The 18,734-nt window shown below is 40.4% G+C and overlaps 1 long non-coding RNA gene across 2 annotated transcripts in view; it reads left to right on the top strand.

The window, feature by feature from the left end:
- Positions 1–18,734, top strand: part of LOC119864738 — a 35,327-nt gene that overhangs the window by 10,083 nt on the left and 6,510 nt on the right. The window contains exon 1 of one of the 2 annotated variants that reach the window (XR_005375096.1): positions 12,835–13,056. The exons of the other annotated variant lie outside the window; for it this stretch is intronic. This is a non-coding gene — a long non-coding RNA (uncharacterized LOC119864738). Of the gene's footprint in view, positions 1–12,834; positions 13,057–18,734 lie in introns of those variants that run through there. 2 annotated transcript variants of the gene reach the window in all.

Here is an 18,734-nt window from a genome sequence, read left to right as displayed (position 1 = left end):
GAAGGCAGTCGCTCAACCACTGAGCCACCCAGGTGCCCCAGAGCATCTTTTCTTCTAACAAGGCAACTCTTGGCAGCTCCTTAGATGGCTTCAGGTTGGCAGTAGGTCACCGGTAAGACCAGCCTTTATTAAAGGCTTGGAATTTTTGGCCCTAGCCCCCAGCGCCCCGGGAATGGAGAAGGCCAGGAGGCTGGGTTAACCACCAACAGTCAATGATTTAATCAATTATTCTTACATAATGAAATGTCCATAAACATTCCTTTAAGTGTCAGGGTTCAGAGAACTTCTGGTTTGGTGAATGCATCAAGGTGCAGGTGGCATGCTTGCAGGAGACATGGATGACTCATGGCCTGTATCCACCCCACCTCACCCCAACTTCATTCCGTTCATTTTTTTCCATTTGACTGTTCTTGAATTGTATCTTTTTAAAAAACTGGTGATAGTAAGCAAAGTGGTTTTCTGTGTTCTCCACGCCCCCCGCCCCCATGTTCTGAGAGCTATTTTAATGAACAATCTAACCTGAGGCAGTGTAGAGGAAGACTCCAAATTTTTAGTTGGCTGAACAGAAATGTGAGTAGCCCAAGCACTCTATTTTTGGCTGGCATCTGAAGTGGGGGCAGTCTTGTGGAATTGAGCCCTTAATGTGTGGAGTCCGATGCTGACTCCAGGTAGTTTTAGAATTGATTTGGGGGGATCCCTGGGTGGCGCAGCGGTTTGGCGCCTGCCTTTGGCCCAGGGTGCGATCCTGGAGACCCGGGATCGAATCCCACATCAGGCTCCCGGTGCATGGAGCCTGCTTCTCCCTCTGCCTATGTCTCTGCCTCTCTCTCCCTCTCTCTCTGTATGACTATCATAAATAAATTTAAAAAAAAATTAAAAAAAAAAAAAAGAATTGATTTGGGATGTAGGACACCAGGTTGGTGTTGAAGAGATGGAGAAGTGGTATTGGAAAAGATATCACGTGTTTTCTATCAAAAAGGGAAAAAACTATCATCTTTACAATTGCTTCTCAGCCCCTACCCCCACATTAGGTAAGACAGGAAGGCTAGAGGGAACTCAGGTTGGCTATCCTCACCTCCAAAACAGTTGGGTTCTGGTAAAGGCCCCGTTGATTAGGCTCTGGTGTAACAGATTCTTTTGAGGGACAGGCCTCGTTAAGAATAATATTCTGGGCATATTTCAAGATGTCTCCTTCTCTGTCCCTCTTTCCAGTTTTGGAGATAGAGTTTGCCTTCTGACCACAATTTTCTGATGGATGTAAGAAATATTGTTGACTTCAAGTTGTTTGATTTTTTTTTCCTGTGAGGATGAGAATGCCAGATTCTAAGCTCCTTACATGCCAAATCAGAAACCAGAAGTCTCTTATTTCACCTTTTTTGTTGTTTGCTGACACTATTAAAGCCTCACACACCCCCTTCCACTTGTGCTGCACACCTGTACACAGCGATGAGAGACTGCGGCTGCTCACTGCTTTGGCACTGGCAAGAGATTCAGTCCACAGCACCTGCCCCATACCTGATCTCGCTCACTTAGCCAACAAAACTGGTGGAGCTTTACCTGTAGAGCTAATCCCCGTGGTGCAGTGTTAGGGCAGACTCTCTGCTAAGTACTTCCAGATCAATAAATTCAGCGTAAACCAACTTTAGGTTCCTTCCACTATTACCCTACATTTTTTATCTCCATTCCCACACATATACTCCAGATTTCTTTTTCTGTAAGTTATATAAAATAAGTCATTCTGGGGCACCTGGGTGGCTCAGTGGTTGAGCGTCTGCCTTTGGCTCAGGTCGTGATCCTGGGGTCCTGGGATCGAGTCCCACATCAGCCTCCCCACAGGGAGCCTGCTTCTCCCTTTGCCTACATCTCTGCTTCTCTCTGTGTATCTCTCATGAATAAATAAATCTTTTTTTAAAAAGTAGTTCTTTTTGAGTGTAGTGTACCTTTTCATGGGTCATACATTGTACCTCACCTTAGGGGCTTGTTCTCTTTAAATCTAATCATATTAGCCAATTCTGGAGACTTCATAGGCAACTGAGAAAACTCTTTAAGATTTTATTCCTTTAGTGGTGACTCAGTGAGTTAGGTGACTGGCTCTTGATATCAGCACAGGTCTTGATCTCAGGTTGTGAGTTCAAGCTCTGTGTTGGGCTCCACTTTGGGTGTGGAGCCTACAAAAAAAATTTTACTCCTTTAAAACCACCTTTGGTACCAATATTTGTGTTAGTCTTTGTTCTTTAGAGAAACAGAATCAACAACATGTATGTATGTGTATATATGGAAATGGAGGAGTAAAAGAAGGTGAAGGAGGAGACCTGACAGAGAGAGAGAGAGAACTTGAGATTGAGATTAATTAATTAATCTTAAGGAATGGAAATACATGATTCAAAATCCAAAACCTGCAGGGTAGGTGGGCAGGCTGGAGACCCATGGAAGATTTGCAGTTCAACTCCAGCAGCTGTCTGCTGGCAGTATTCCTTCTTGCTCAGGGTATGTCACTTTTTTTTTTCTTTTAATGCCTTCACCTTACTGGATGAGGTATATCCGCTCTATGGAGGGAGGGTAATTCACTTTACTCAAGGTCAACTGATTTAAATGTTAATCTCCTCCAAAGAACACCTTTACAGAAATATGCTCAACAATAATTGGACCAAATATCTGAGCACCATGGCCCAGCTAACTTGACTTGTAAAATTATTATTTTTTTAAAGATTTTATTTATTTTAGAGAGAGAAAGAGAACAAGCAGGGGAACAGGCAGAGGCAGAGGAAGAAGCCGACTCTCTGCTGAGCAGGGAGCCCAACACAGGGCTGATCCCAGGATTCAGCTTAAACCAACTTTAGGATCCTTCCTTCCTGGGATCATGACCTGAGCCAAAGGCAGATGCTTAACTGAGCCACCCAGGCACCCCACTTCACTTGTAAAATTAAACATTCTATATGATTAATATAAATGTTTATTATAGATTAATATTGAATGTCAAGTTTTAAATAATCAGCCTGACATGTTAAGTCTACCTAAAGATTTGCCCTTAGCATGTCAACTCACAGTTCTGTTTCCTTGACTAAAAGTATCTAGATAATTTATCGGTTTCTTGTACAAAAAAAGTCAACGATGAAGCGGTGTTTTAAGAATTTATTTTTTTTTTTAAAGATTTATTTATTTATTCATGATAGATGTAGAGAGAGAAAGAGAGAGGCACAGGCACAGGAGGAGAGAGAAGCAGGCTCTATGCTGGGAGCCCAATGTGGGACTCGATCCCGGGACTCCAGGATCACACCCTGGGCCAAAGGGAGGCGCCAAACCGCTGAGCCACCCAGGGATCCCGAAGAATTTATTTTTCTTAAGTAATTTGTACACCCAACGTGGGGCTCAGACTCACAACCCTGAGATCAAGAGTTGCATACTCTACCGATTGAGCCAGCCGTGTGCCCCATCAAGCAGTGTTTTAAATGAGACTTAGCAAGTGTGAAGCAAGGATTTTACATGCTTTGTTGTAAATATCAAGGCTGCATATAAAAACAGTTTGCAACATGTAAGATCATAGAGTATTCAGCACCATCAGTGTTTCCTACGTCTACTAGAGAACGGGCATCATGCAACCAAGTGACAGTTGACAGTTGGTAAACTACAGCAAGAGAACTAATGGCGAGCACGTAAGATATGTAAATATACATAAGAAGACTAAAGCAAACAAGAGAATCAGAGTGGAAGACAAATATACAAGCAAACATTACATATTCCAACAAGGTAGAAATGATGAAACTATAAATGAAAGGAAAGGAAGATACAAAAATGGAATAAGCTCACAGATGTATAGTCAATTGCAGGGCATGAAAGGACCTAAAAATAAACTTAATAATGAACCAGATAGTGACTAGTTAAATAAGGAAACAGAAACAAAGGTATTAAAAGGGAATAAGTACAAAGATAACAACCAGAACAAATATGGAAGCCTAAAGTTGTAAAAATAACAAAGAATACAGATTTCATTAAAAAAAAAAAAACCAGTATGTAAGCTTTCTTGGAGAAATTACTGATTTTAGAACTGGGAATGGGACTATATGCATACCTTATTTTACTGTGCTTTGCAGATACTGCATTTTTTACAAATCAAGCTCTGTGGCAATCTTGCATCAAGTGAGTCTCTTGGCACCATTTTTCCAACAGCATCTGCTCACTTCATGTCTCTGTGTCACATTTTGGTAATTCCCATATTTCAAACTTTTTCATTCATACATTTGTTATGGTGATCTGTGATCAGGGATCTTTGATGTTATGACTGTAATTGTTTTGGGGTACCACAAACTATGCCCACAGAAGACCTCAAACTTAATTAATAAAATGGTAAACGTGTTCTGACTGCTCCACTGATTGGCCATTCCCCCAATCTCTCTCCTTCTCCTTGGGCCTTTCTCTTCCTTGTGACACAACAGTATTAAAATTAGTCCAGTGAGTAACCCTACAGTGGCCTCTAAGTGTTCAAGTGAAAGGAAGAACTGCATGTCTCTCACTTAAAAGCTGGAAATGATCAAGTTTAGTGAGAAAGGCATGTTGAAAGCTGAGATGGGCCTAAAGCTAAGCCTCTTTTGCCAGTTAGCCAGTTATGAATGCAAAGGAAAAGTTCTTGAAGGAAATTAAAAGTGTTACTCTAGTGAATACACAAATAATAGAAAGTGAAACAGCCTAATGCTGATGGAGATAGTTTGAGCGGTCTGGATAAAAGATCAAACCAGCCACAGCATCCCCTTAAGCCAAAGCCTAGTCCAGGGCAAGGCCCTAACCCTCTTCAATTCTGTGAAGATTCAGAGAGGTAAGAAAGCTGCAGAAGAAAAGTTTGAAGAGGTTGGTTCATGAGGTTCTTTCTCCTGAACATAAAAGTGGAAGGTCTAAGTAGCAAGTGCCAATGTAGAACCTGCTCGAAGTTATCTAGAAGATCTAACTAAAATGGTTAATGTAAGTGGCTATACTAAACAACACATTTCCAATGTAGACAAAACAGCCTTCTATTGGAAGGAGATGCCATGGAGGACTTTCATAGCTAGGGAGAAGTCAATGCATAGGCTGACTTGTTAGGGACTAATGCAGCTGGTGACTTGAAGTCACTTTCACTTGCCATTCCGAAAATCCTAGGGCCATTACGAATTATGCTAAATCTAAAAGAAATATGTTAAGTTACTCTTCCTGTGCTTTATAAATGGAACAACAAAACCTTGTTGACAGCCCATCTGTTTACAACATAGCTTACTGAATATTTTAAGCTCACTGTTGAGATCTCCTGCTCAGAAGACGAAAGGTTCCTGGCCACCCAAAAGCTCTGATGGAGATATGCAATGAGGTTAATGTTGTTTTCATGCCTGCTAACCCCCTATCCATTCTGCAGCTGATGAATCAAGAAAGAATTTCAACTTTCAAGCCTTGTTATTTAAGAAATACATTTCACAAGGTTATAGCTGCCATAGACAGATTCCTCTGATGGATCTGGGCAAACTAAGTTGAAAACCTTCTAGAAAGGATTCACCATCCTAAATGCCATTAAGAATATTTGTGATTCATGGGAAGAGGTCAAAATATCAACATAAGCAGGAGTTTGTAAGAAGTGATTCCAAGCCTCATGGATGATTCTGAGGGGTTCAGGATTTGAGTGGAGGAAATAACTGCAAGTGGGGTGGAAAGAGCAAGAGAACTAGAATCATAAATAGAGGGGCACCCGGGTGGCTCAATGGTTGAGCATATGCCTTTGGCTCAGGTCATGATCCTAGGGTCCTAGGATTGAGTCCCATGTCAGGCTCCCCACAGGGAGCCTGCTTCTCCCTCTGCCTATGTATCTGCCTCTCTCTGTGTCTTTCTAATAAATGATTTTTAAAAAAAAAAAGAAAGAAAAGAAATGGAGCCTGAAGATAGGACTAAATTTCTGCAATCTCATGATTAAACTTTAAAGAATGGAGTTTCCTCTTAGGAAAAAGCAAAGAAAGTGGTTTCTGGGATGGAACTTACTCTTGGAGAAGGCGCTGTGAAGATTGTTAAAATGACAACAGAGGATTTGGAACATTACATAAACTTAGTTGATAAAGCAGTGGCAGGGTTTGAAAGGGTTGACTCCAATTTGAAAGTTCTACTGTGGGTAAAATGTTGCCATACAGCATTGTATGAGACCAAGAAATCGTTTGTGAAAGGAAGAGTCCATGAATGCAGCAAACTTCATTGTTGTCTTATTTTTAAGAAATTTCCAGGGCAGCCCTGGTGGCCCAGCGGTTTAGCGCCACCTTTGGCCCAGGTGTGATCCTGGAGACCCGGGATTGAGTCCCACATCGGGCTCCCTGCATGGAGCCTGCTTCTCCTTCTCCCTGTGTCTCTGCCTCTTTCTCTCTGTCTCTCATGAATAAATAAATAAAATCTTTTAAAAAAAAAAAAAGAAACTTCCATAGCCACCCCAACCTTCAACAAACACCACCTTGATCAGTCAGCAGCCATCAACATGGAGGCAAGACCCTGCACCAGCAAAAAGATTGACTCACTGAAAGCTCAGATGATGGTCAACATTTTTAAGCTACAAATTATTTTAAAATTGCAGTATGTACATCATTTTTGATATTCGCTTTATTGAATATCTCTGAGATGTGCCTGTATAATAGATGTACCTGGAGCATCTTATCCCAGCAATTGCTTAAAAAAAGGTATGACAAAGGGACATGGAGCCAACTAGAAGAGCTCCCCAGGACCAGAGCTGGAACAATTTGAGCAACAGAGTAAATAACGTAGTATTGGGATGTTGTAACCCCCAAAGTATAAAATAAATGTCCATCATTCATATTGATATAAATGAATGATTAAATAAATAAATTGGGAGAGGAGTAAAACTCTCATACGGAAGAATTCCGAATAATGTATGTAGCTAATTTCCCTTCAAGAGGGTGAGGTATCACTGCCACTTCTTAAGAATGATCTCTGCATAATGTCTACTTTGCAAAGTGTATAGTATGAAAGAGGGGTGAAAATAACTTTATAATACAGATACTTAGAAAGACAACCTAGGTTGCCATGGCCAGTGATGTCATGTTGAGAATCCATACCCTTGATGTGATGTGATGAAAACAACACTTTATCTATGTGTTCTTACCCCATAAAACTCATGATCCTAGTTTAATGATGAGAAAGAATTTCAGAAAAATGCCAGTGGGACACTTTAAAAAAAATACCTAAGCAGTACTCCTCAAAACTCAAGTTAGTCAACAGGGAAGCTGGCAAACTGGCACGGCAACAAACCTGAGCAGATTGATGACTTCATGTAATGTGATATCCTGCATCTGCTCCTGGGGGAGAAAAGTGGCATCACTGAAAAACTAACGAAAGTTTGGGCATCTGCTTTTGGGTCAGGTCATGATCTTGGGGTCCTGGGATTGAGCCCCAAGTTGGGCTCCCTGCTCAGCATGGAGCCTGCTTCTCCCTCTCCCTGCCCCCTGCTCATGCTCTCTCTTGCTATCTCTCTCAAATAAGTATAATCTTTTTTTAAATTTATTTTTTATTGGAGTTCAGTTTGCCAACATATAGCATAACACCCAGTTCTCATCCCGTCAAGTGCCCCCCTCAGTGCCCACCACCCAGTCATCCCCACCCCCCGCCCTCCTCCCCTTCCACCACCCCTAGTTCGTTTCCCAGAGTTAGGAGTCTTCCATGTTCTGTCTCCCTTTCTGATATTTCCTACCCATTTCTTCTCCCTTCCCTTCTATTCCCTTTCACTATTATTTATATTCCCCAAATGAATGAGACCATACAATGTTTGTCCTTCTCCGATTGACTTACTTCACTCAGCATAATCTTTTAAAAAAAAGAAAAACTGGGATCCCTGGGTGGCTCAGCGGTTTAGCGCCTGCCTTTGGCCCAGGGCGCGATCCTGGAGTCCCTGGATCGAGTCCCACATCGGGCTCCCGGCATGGAGCCTGCTTCTCCCTCCTCCTGTGTCTCTGCCTCTCTCTCTCTCTCTATGTCTATCATAAATAGATAAATAAATCTTTAAAAAAAATAAAAAGAAAAAAAAACTAAGGAAAATTGGACATTATTAATACTTATCAGTACTGGTCCTTCAGTGTGACACATTTCCCCTCCTAATGTAAGATGGACACAGGTAGACAACTTCAAAAAACTTCTCTAAGTCTAAAATCATTAGAAAAATAAATAAGTAAATGAAATCATTAGAAAATAGCAAGTTTTATGAAAATTATGACAGGCATAAACCAAACACACCATTTGTGTATGGATAGGTTTGACGAACCTAGTAAAAGAAAAATACTTTTATTTTGGTTCCTAAAACACAATGTAGATACATATTGTATACAGAAGACAAGTCTATAATGAGAAGTTAGTAAGGCAAAAAATAAGGGAACACACAAATTGTACCAGGAAAATATTTTTAAAAGAGAACAGAAATAGTGTTTCTGTTAGAAGACAAAGTAGAAGTGAAGCCTAAAGTACTTTAATGTAATAACAATGGACACTGTTTTTTAGAATAAATTTTTTTCTTTTTTCTACTTTAATTTTTGGAGGACACTTTTTGATGCTAAAATCCACAATTCACAATGAAGATATAACACTTCTGAATTGGCTATATCTCATGAATATATGGAAGACAACACTCTAATAATAAAGAATACACGTTTTTCTTAAGTCACATGACATTCACAAAAATCCTATATTAAAAGATAATATTTCCATAATACAAAAATATTAATAAAATATTCCCAGATGACATTGCAAAGTAAAACATTTTAAAAGTAGAAATAGAAAAAAATGGGATGCCTGGGTGGCTCAGTAGTTGAGACTTTGGCTCAGGGTGTGATCCAGAGTTCTGGGATCGAGTCCCACATTGGGGGAAGCCGGCTTCTCCCTCTGCCTGTGTCTCTGCCTCTCTCTGTTGTGTCTCTCTCATGAATAAACAAATAATATCTTAAAAAGACAAAAACAAGAGGTCTTTTCTGCCTGGAAATGTACAAAACTTCCATTAAACCACCTTGGGTACAAGCGGAAGTATACACTGAAATAACAATCTAACTCAGGCCTCCCAAGGAGAGTAGAGATATGGGTTAAAAGGGAGAGGATGTTCTCCCTCTGCCTGTGTCTCTGCCTCTCTCTCTCTCTCTCTCTCTCTGTGCCTATCATAAATAAATAAAAATTAAAAAAAAAAAAGGGAGAGGATGCTAAGATGCCCCTAATTACATCTATTCTTAACCATATATTTTGGACCTGAGAGGCCCACTTTTGGAGGGTAGTCTGGCAGTTTCCTGTCTTACCATATGATGTAGCAGCTGTGCCTCTAGGTATTTACCCAAATGAGTTGAAAACTTATGTTCACCCAAAAATGTGCATGCACACATATGTATAGAAGCAATTGGAAGGCCCCTCGAGAGGTGAATGGATAAACTGTGGGTCATTCCAGATAATGGAATATTATTCAGTGATGAAATGAGCTATCAAGGAAAGACATGGGGAGAACATTAAATACACATTAAGTGAAAAAAAAAAAAAGGCATTCAAATTGGCAAAGAAGTAGTCAAACTCTCCCTCTTCGCAGATGACCTGATACTGTACATAGAAAACGCAAAAGGGTCCGCCCCAAGATTGCTAGAACTCATACAGCAATTCAGCAATGTGGCAGGATACAAAATCAATGCCCAGAAATCAATAGCATTTCTATACACATGAGACTGAAGAAAGAGAAATTAAGGAGTCAATCCCATTTACAATTGCACCCAAAAGCATAAGATACCTAGGAATAAACCTAACCAAAGAGGTAAAGGATCTATACCCTAAAAACTACAGAACACTTATGAAAGAAATTGAGGAAGACACAAAGAGATGGAAAAACATTCCATGTTCATGGATTGGAAGAATTAATATTGTGAAAATGTCAATGTTACCCAGGGCAATTTACACATTTAATGCAATCCCTATCAAAATACCATGGACTTTCTTCAGAGAGTTGGAACAAATCATCTTAAGATTTGTGTGGAATCAGGAAAGATCCCGAATAGCCAGGGGAATTTTAAAAAAGAAAACCATATCTGGGGGCATCACAATGCCAGATTTCAGGTTGTACTACAAAGCTGTGGTCATCAAGATAATGTGGTACTGGCACAAACACAGACACATAGATCAATGGAACAGAATAGAGAATCCAGAAGTGGACCCTCAACTTTATGGTCAACTAATAGGTGACAAAGCAGGAAAGACTATCCACTGGAAAAAAGACAGTCTCTTTAATAAATGGTGCTGGGAAAATTGGACATCCACATGCAGAAGAATGAAACTGGACCATTCTCTTACACCCTACACAAAGATAAACTCAAAATGGATGAAAGATCTAAATGTGAGACAAGATTCCATCAAAATCCTAGAGGAGTACACAGGCAACACCCTTTTTGAACTTGGCCACAGCAACTTCTTGCAAGATACATCCATGAAGGCAAGAGAAACAAAAGCAAAAATGAATTCTTGGGACTTCATCAAGAAGCTTTTGCACAGCAAAAGAAACAGTCAACAAAAGTAAAAGACAACCTACAGAATGGGAGAAGATGTTTGCAAATGACGTTATCAGATAAAGGGCTAGTATCCAAGATCTATAAAGAACTTATTAAACTCAACAGCAAAGAAACAAACAATCTAATCATAAAATGGGCAAAAGACATGAACAGAAATTTCACAGAGGAAGACATAGACATGGCCAAGAAGCACATGAGAAAATGCTCTGCATCACTTGCCATCAGGGAAATACAAATCCAAACCACAATGAGATACCACCTCACACCAGTGAGAATGGGGAAAATTAACAAGGCAGGAAACAACAAATGTTGGAGAGGATGCGGAGAAAAGGGAACCCTCTTGCACTGTTGGTGGGAATGTGAACTGGTGCAGCCACTCTGGAAAACTGTGTGGAGGTTCCTCAAAGAGTTAAAAATAGATCTGTCCTACAACCCAGCAATTGCACTGCTGGGGATTTACCCCAAAGATACAGATGCAGTGAAACGCCGGGACACCTGCACCCCGATGTTTATAGCAGCAATGTCCACAATAGCCAAACTGTGGAAGGAGCCGCGGTGTCCATCGAAAGATGAATGGATAAAGAAGATGTGGTCTATTAATAGACCTATCCATTTTTAATAAATCCAATTTTAATAAATTAAAATTAAATTTAATAAATTAAAATTAAAGTTCTTCCTAAGCACTATTACGTCATCCCACATATTTGATAAGATAGATTTGTTTTCCATTAGCTGAAATACTTTTTTAAAGTTTACTTATTTTTCTAGTAATCTCTACACCCAACATGGAGTAGAACTCATGACCCCATGATCAAGAGTCGCATATTCTTCTGAGCCAGCCATGTGCCCCAGTTGAAATATTTTAAAATTTATCTCAAGACTCCTTTGATGCATGTTATTTAGAAGCATGTGGCTCAGTATTCCATATTTGGTGTTTTTCCAGCTACCATTCTGCTACTGATTTCTAGTTTAAATCCATTGTGGTCTGAGAGCATACTTGTAGAGTTTCTAGAAAGGCTTTACTTCTTTACAGGTGTGTTTTATTATTTTATTTAAGATGTTATTCATTTATTCATGAGACAGAGAGAGAGAGAGAGGCAGAGACACAGGTGGAGGGAGAAGCAGGCTCCATGCAGGGAGCCTGACGTGGGACTCGATCCCAAGTCCCCAGGATCACGCCCTGGGCAGAAGGTGGTGCTAAACCGCTGAGCCACCCGGGCTGCCCACAGGTTGTTTTAAGGCCTAGAATATAATCTATCTGTTCCACGTTATCTTGAGATGAATGTCTATCCTGTTGTTGGATGAAGACATCTATAAATATATAGGACCTGTTGATTGATGGTACTGCTCCCTTCAACAATACCTTTACCAATTTTCTACCTGCTGGGTCTGTCAATTACTGATAAAGAGACACTGAAGTCTTCAATTAAAATTGTGGATTTGTCTATCTTGCAGTTCTGTACATTTTGCATCAGTTATTTTGACACTCTGTTGTTTGGCACATATATATTAAGGTTTAGTATGTTTTCATGGAGAATTGGCACATTTACTATGTAATGCTCCTCTTTCTCCCAAATAATCTTCCTTGTTCTGAAGTTGGCTTTGTGTGAAACTAATAGTTATTTAAAATTCCTAGCTCAGTCATTCAAAGTCTCCCCTGTACCTGAGTCTTCTTTTGATGATTGCTTCATCTCTTCAGAATGTGTTTTCTCTTCCCTTTCAGTATGCCTTCCAATTTTTGGTTGAAAGCCAGACATGTGTATCGGTTAGGATTTGAAGAAATTAGGATTTGAAGAAAATAGGCCTTTAATGGGAGGTTTTGTATGTTCTTGAATAGGAGTCTAATGTTTGGGACACCTGGGTGACTCAGTTGGTTAAGCATCTGTTTGGGCTCAGGTCATGATCCCAGTGTCCTGGGATTGAGCCCCACATTGGGCTCCCTCCTCAGTGGGGAGTCCGCTTCCCTCATGCCCCGCTCTTGTGCTCTTGCTCTCCCTCTGTCCCTCTCGATAGATAGATAGATAGTCAGTCTTTTTTAAAAAGAGTTTAATGTTTGTTGTAGCTGTAGGTATCAAGGGCTTCAGTATCCTCCAGCATCCTTGTATTTTTCTCCCCAGTGTGTTTGGGTATCCCAGCAACTCAATCTTAGGTAGAGTCTGTGTTGTGCAGCTGTTTTAATTCAGTTCTTACACTGGGGCTCTGCTGGTATGATGGGTAGATTTTTGAGAGGGAATATGTTCTATTCATTATGATTAAACCTGTGATGTTCTGATGACATAGAATCCCTGGACTATGAAAACCAGAAAAGGTTCTTGGCCTTTATTCCTCCCCTTTTATCAAAGAGGAAAGGTGAAGAGGCTGGAGTTATGCAATTGCTCTTTCCCCACTCAGATAAAGCTTTGGCAATTTAATTTTCTTTGAAGGATGTCCTAAGTTATGGAGAACAGAATGCACTGTATATGTATCAAAACATTTCCTCCTGTTTTCTGCATGAAGCATGAGGCAATTTTTTCTAAACTTCACGGTGAGTACCTGGTTTGGCTCCTGCAGGAAGGATTCATGAATTGCGGGAAGCACCCCAAGATTGGGTTCCCCAAACCATTTAATTCTCAAGGTAGACTATACCTAAGCAACTTACCTCTTACAGTCTATGTTCTTACAGGTTACTGGCTCAAGTGGCTTCTGCTCCCGGTTTATTACTCAGAGGCACTTTAGGAAAGTAGGGCAAGTACAAGTGGGTTCAAGTGGCTGGATCAAAGGGGGAGAAAGCAGGTAGAGCCTTTAATGTGTCAAGGAGTTGAGGCTGTGTTTTTTTTTTAAAGTTTAAACCCACCTACCATAGGCACAAAGAAAAGGGTCATACGTGAACCCTCTTAGTTCTGTTGTTCATTGTGGGCCAGGCAGGTTGAGTGGGTATCTAAAGCCAGTAGTCAAACATCAAAAAAGGAGTGTCTTTATTAAAGTTCACTGCTTGATGATTGCTGACTGAATTATGCCACATTGTATTTACATAAATTGAAATATGAATTTTAAAGATTTTGTTTGAGAAGAGAGTGCATAAGCAGGGGGAGGGACACAGAAAGAAGCAGACTCCCCACTGAGCAGGGAGCCTGATGGGGGGCTCAATTCCAGGACCATGGGATCATGACCTGAGCCAAAGGTAGGTGCTTAACTGACTGAGCCATCCAGACAACCTGAATATGAATTTTAAAAGCCACGTGAAAAGCACAAGCAACATGTTATGTTATAGTAAAGATGAGGAAAATTTGAAAACTCACCAGAAACTAGTCATCTCAAGGTTTTGGGAGGGATCCAGGAATATCATCATGTCAATAGACTTTCAGAGACCTGTTCAATCATTTTAAATGTTACTGGTTCTTTTTATCTGTTGTCTCATTTGTTGAGTAATTGATGACACTTTGCCAGTGTTGTCTACATGCAGCAAGCAACCCCTTTAAGGGAATAGAACTCTTCCTGCCTGGCCAATAAATAGTCCAAAGCCAAGTAGTCAGCCGCTACCATAGTTGCCAGTTTTCGTCTGTGGAAAGCAACTAAAACATTAGCTGTCTGCTGCATGTGCTGAGTGTTTTGGACGTTTTCTGATTTGGATCAATGATGCGAATTTGAATGACTTCATATGTGCCTCCAACAGTGCCTGTGACTCCCAGGACAATGAGTATATGAGTGCAGTTGGTAGGGAAATATCCCTTTTGTGTTGAGATGGCCCTAAGGTTGTTTTGAAAGAGGGAGACTAAAATGAAATGTTGACATGCAACTGCTGGGTCATAGGATAGCTCTATTTTTAACTTCTTGAGGAACCTCCACATTGTTTTCTAGAGTAGCTACACCAGCTTGCATTCCCAACAGTGTAAGAGGGTATCTAATGAAGGAAGGAAAGGAAGGAAGAAAGAAATTTGACAACACAGGGTACAGAGTACAAGTGATGTTAAGAGGAAGGTCCAGAGGTGGGAGCATTGGCTGTTGGGCACTATTACAATAAAAAAGGTCTGTGAAAATGACCATTTTGAAATATCAGGTATAGAAAGGCCTCTTCTCAAAACATGTCTGCAAACATGATAAGAACAAAGTAATGGGTCTGAGGGTTGAGTCTAATGCCTCGAACAACAGGAAGACCTATTTGGAAGATAGCAAGGTTTGTCTAAGTAAGCCATTCTGGCTTCTATGAAGGCTTGGCTTATGAAGCAAGCTCCAATGAATGCCTTTTTCAGGAACCCAGTGTGCATTTATATTTTTTTGAGAAATGAATTGATCACATCAATGTCTAGAATGTCTTAGTCCTTGCATTTTGGTTTCTTCAGTGGCATGTTTGATAGGGTGAGTCATGTCCCTACTAATATGACATGGTCTGATCATATCAAGTAGCCCAGCATAGGGGATAAGGGGCTCTATAAAGTCTATTTTCCATCAGCTAAAACCCCCTTCTTGGCCTGGGAATTCTGTCCATTGTTTATATTCCCAGTGCTGTCTGTGATTTTTCACAACAGGTGCATTGGTCAGTCACTACGTTTGCCATGTCGGGGGAAGTCCTTTCCATTCTGGCTAGAGCTTTAGAGTAGAGGTCCCTCCATGGTTTTTTATTTCATGGGCACACAGGGCCAAGGTTTATAGTATGTCTGAGATGTAGGAGTCTCAGAAATTTGAGTTAACTTATCGCCCTGAGTATTGAAATAAGCCTCTGGAGTTTGAAGTTTAATATGTACAGTTAGGAGGGACCTTGATTTGTATGTACATATACTTGTGATTCAAAATATTCCTAGAGTTCTTTATCCCATTGCCTGGGATTTGAGTAACTGAGCTGAGCTTGGTACAGTCTTTGATCAGGGAGGGCCTATTTGATCTGGAAACAGTATTTCTGCATTTGACTTCATCAGGTAGGGTGGTGGCACAGGGTCCATAAAGTATATGAACTCTCCTAGTCATTCATTCCCTAGGGACTCCCCAAATGGCCGAGTCTTGAAAAGGGGTGACCTCCTCCAGAATATCATTCGGAGGACAGGGTAACACACTTTGACTTGTAGGTGGGATAGGCCAGAATACCCATTTTTTTTCTCTGTCCTGTAGGTACCAATATCTTTTCATGAGGAGGCCTCTATGGTGTGAATTTCTAAAGATGCTTTCCAGTAAGCAGCAGGCAAAGTCAGCCTGTGAGCTATAAATGGCCTCAAGATGGCAATGGAAGGATAGGATACTGAGGCTTATGAGTTAGGATGTCCTCAGACAGATGGCACTTGGAGATAACTGCAGGGTATACCCTTATGTTTCAGAACCACATTATTTCAAAGGTCTGACTGAAGAGTCTTAGATCCTGAGAGCCCTCCCACTCAATTTACTCTAGGTGCAGATGGGATTGTAAGAAAAGGCCTGTGTCCTCCTTCATCTGTCCTTTAGTTCTTCCTAAGTAATATCCCAGTGTGGTGGAAAGAAGAGTTGCACACATGACAGGGTTCAGCAAAATTTAATACTCTCCCAGCATAAAGCATGTTTATTGCTTTCTATTAATCATTTTGAGTATGTACACACATACTATATAAAGCATAGTTGTGAATTTTCAAAAAATTTGTAAAAGTGAAATTTTTTTGCAGTGATCTTCTGAGTTTAAAATTTTGACAATGCTCAGTTAAACAGGTGGCACAGGAGGATCCCTGGGTGGCTCAGCGGTTTAGCGCCTGCCTTTGGCCCAGGACGTGACCCTGGAGTTCCAGGATCGAGTCCCACGTCAGGCTCCCTGCATGGAGCCTGCTTCTCTCTCTGCCTGTGTCTCTGCTTCTCTCTTTCTCTGTGTCTCTCATGAATAAATAAATAAAAATATTTTAAAAAGATAAATAAATAGGTGGCACACATTAGGCCTCCATACCTAAGAGCTCTGTGAGTTTGGACTTTTTGTGCTCAAGTTTCTCTTTTGTAAGATGGAAGGAATGCCTGGTGAAGCATCCAATGAAAGAATAAGCATGAAATTACTGCCAAGGTGCTGAGAAAATGTAATTAAGTACTAAAAAATGAACAGGATTATCTTCCCTTGGCTCTTTAATAAAATGCCAAGTGGTTACTTTTATATTCTTCTGGTCCGTAATGTGCTGAAAGTGTAAGCATATAGAAATGACACCTGTGGACAGTAAGGTGGATTATGGAGCTATGGTGGATCAATGAAACAAAAAGCTTCCAATTACTCCTTACAGAAAGACATTATTTCCCACATTTTTACATAAAATTAGAATATTACTCAAAATGATACTTTGTGCCTGCAGCTTTCCTTAATTATTCCTTAGATAACTGCCTTCTAAACAGTCATAGCTATTTTTGGTGTTTCCACTGGGAAATCACAATAGACTTGTGTAATACCACTCTCTTCACAGAATAAACTTTGGGTAGGCTAGAACAGTGCAGATCATCATAACCTTTTTTCAAACTGGGAGAGACTCCAGGGTTTAATGAGGGTTTATAATATGCAGTTAGTATAGAAGCAAAATTTAACTGTAAATACAGGTAAATTGAAATGCTCTCAAATGATGTTAAACGTGAAGAAATACCACAAATATCTGTGACCCAAATCAGTGACAAGTCTCAAGTCCCAGATATCCAGGTCCAAACTCATGATCACATATTACATAGAGAAAACCACAAAAAAGATGAATACTGTTAATCACAGGGATGGAGGACTTCATTTCTACTGTCCTCTGTTTACTTTCACACCCCAAGTTGTTCCTGAAAGTGTTTAAGATCTATTGCATGGTGGAAATTCAAGTGGTCAGTAGGGACATCCTCATAGATATGCACAATCCCAGCCTATTATTTCATGTCATTGCCTACTTTCCTTCAAAGCCCTTACTTCCATCTTATTATCCAACATTTTACTATTTGTTAACCATCTCTCTTGCTCACAAATCTATGAGCACCAGGAGTGCAAGAACATGTGTGTTTAATGCCCCTAAATTGAAATACTATACGGACTTTATTTTTGCTACACTGGGTATGTTTTGAGTATTATGGTGCCTGACAAGTAAGGGATGTTCAAAAATTAGCATCAAGAATAGTCCCTGGGGATCCCTGGGTGGCGCAGCGGTTTGGCGCCTGCCTTTGGCCCAGGGCGCGATCCTGGAGACCCGGGATCGAATCCCACATCAGGCTCCCGGTGCATGGAGCCTGCTTCTCCCTCTGCCTATGTCTCTGCCTCTCTCTCTCTCTCTGTGACTATCATTAATAAAAAATTAAAAAAAAAAAAGAATAGTCCCTGAGGGGCACTTACGTGGCACAGTTAAACATCTGCCTTCAACTTGGGGAGTCCTGGGATTGAGCCCCAAGTGGGCTTCCTGCTCAGTAGAGTAGTCTGCTTCTCCCTCTCCCTCTGCCCTTCTCCTGCTGGTGCCTGCTTGCTCTCAAAATATTAAACAAAACAAAATAGATGCCTAGGTGGCTCGGTTGGATGGGTGTTTGCCTTCTGCTCATGTCATGGGTCCTGGGATCAAACCCCACTTCTCCCTCTCCCTCGTGCTCTCTCTTCTCTCTCAAATAAGTAATCCTTTTTAAAAATAAAAAAAATAATTTAAAAAAGAGTAGTCTCTGAGCAAGAAAGGCTTGATTGGAATAGTAATTCTGTTTTTCTCCTTTGCTAGATTTTGTTCTCTCAATTTACAGGCTAATGTAAATTTACCTAACTTACCTAAACTTACAGGCTCAATGACACCAAAAAGGAGGTACTAAACATAGTTTACTAGGAAGTAAGTTTACACATTTTCACTGAGATACTAAGGTAAACAGTGGCCATCAGCTTATTGTAGGAAATATACTGATGTTTAGATAAGAGTAGGAAGGGCAACAGCTGTTCTTAGGGGACTGGCACTGTCCTTGTGAAGTCTCATTTGTGTTGGAGAGAAAAATACCAAACATTTCCATCATCAAATAAAGCAATTTGGTGATCATGATGATCAAGACAAAAATAAGGGTATTTTGTAACCACATCTCTCAAAATGGAAAAGAGTCCATTCCAAATCACAAAAATTACTAAAATTCTCCTTTTAATAATATAACTGACTGGAGCTTATGAATTAGGCTTAGCCCCACTACACTGGTAATCATTTTCTAGAAGGTAAAAACAATGGTAGAATTAAGCTCACCTCCACATGGGCACTTGACAGGATGAGCACTGGGTGTTATTCTGTATGTTGACAAATTGAACACCAATAA

This window comes from Canis lupus, chromosome 20 (genome assembly GCF_011100685.1).
Source record: "Canis lupus familiaris isolate Mischka breed German Shepherd chromosome 20, alternate assembly UU_Cfam_GSD_1.0, whole genome shotgun sequence".
NCBI lineage: Eukaryota > Metazoa > Chordata > Mammalia > Carnivora > Canidae > Canis > Canis lupus.
This window is presented reverse-complemented; position numbering and strand designations above follow the sequence as displayed.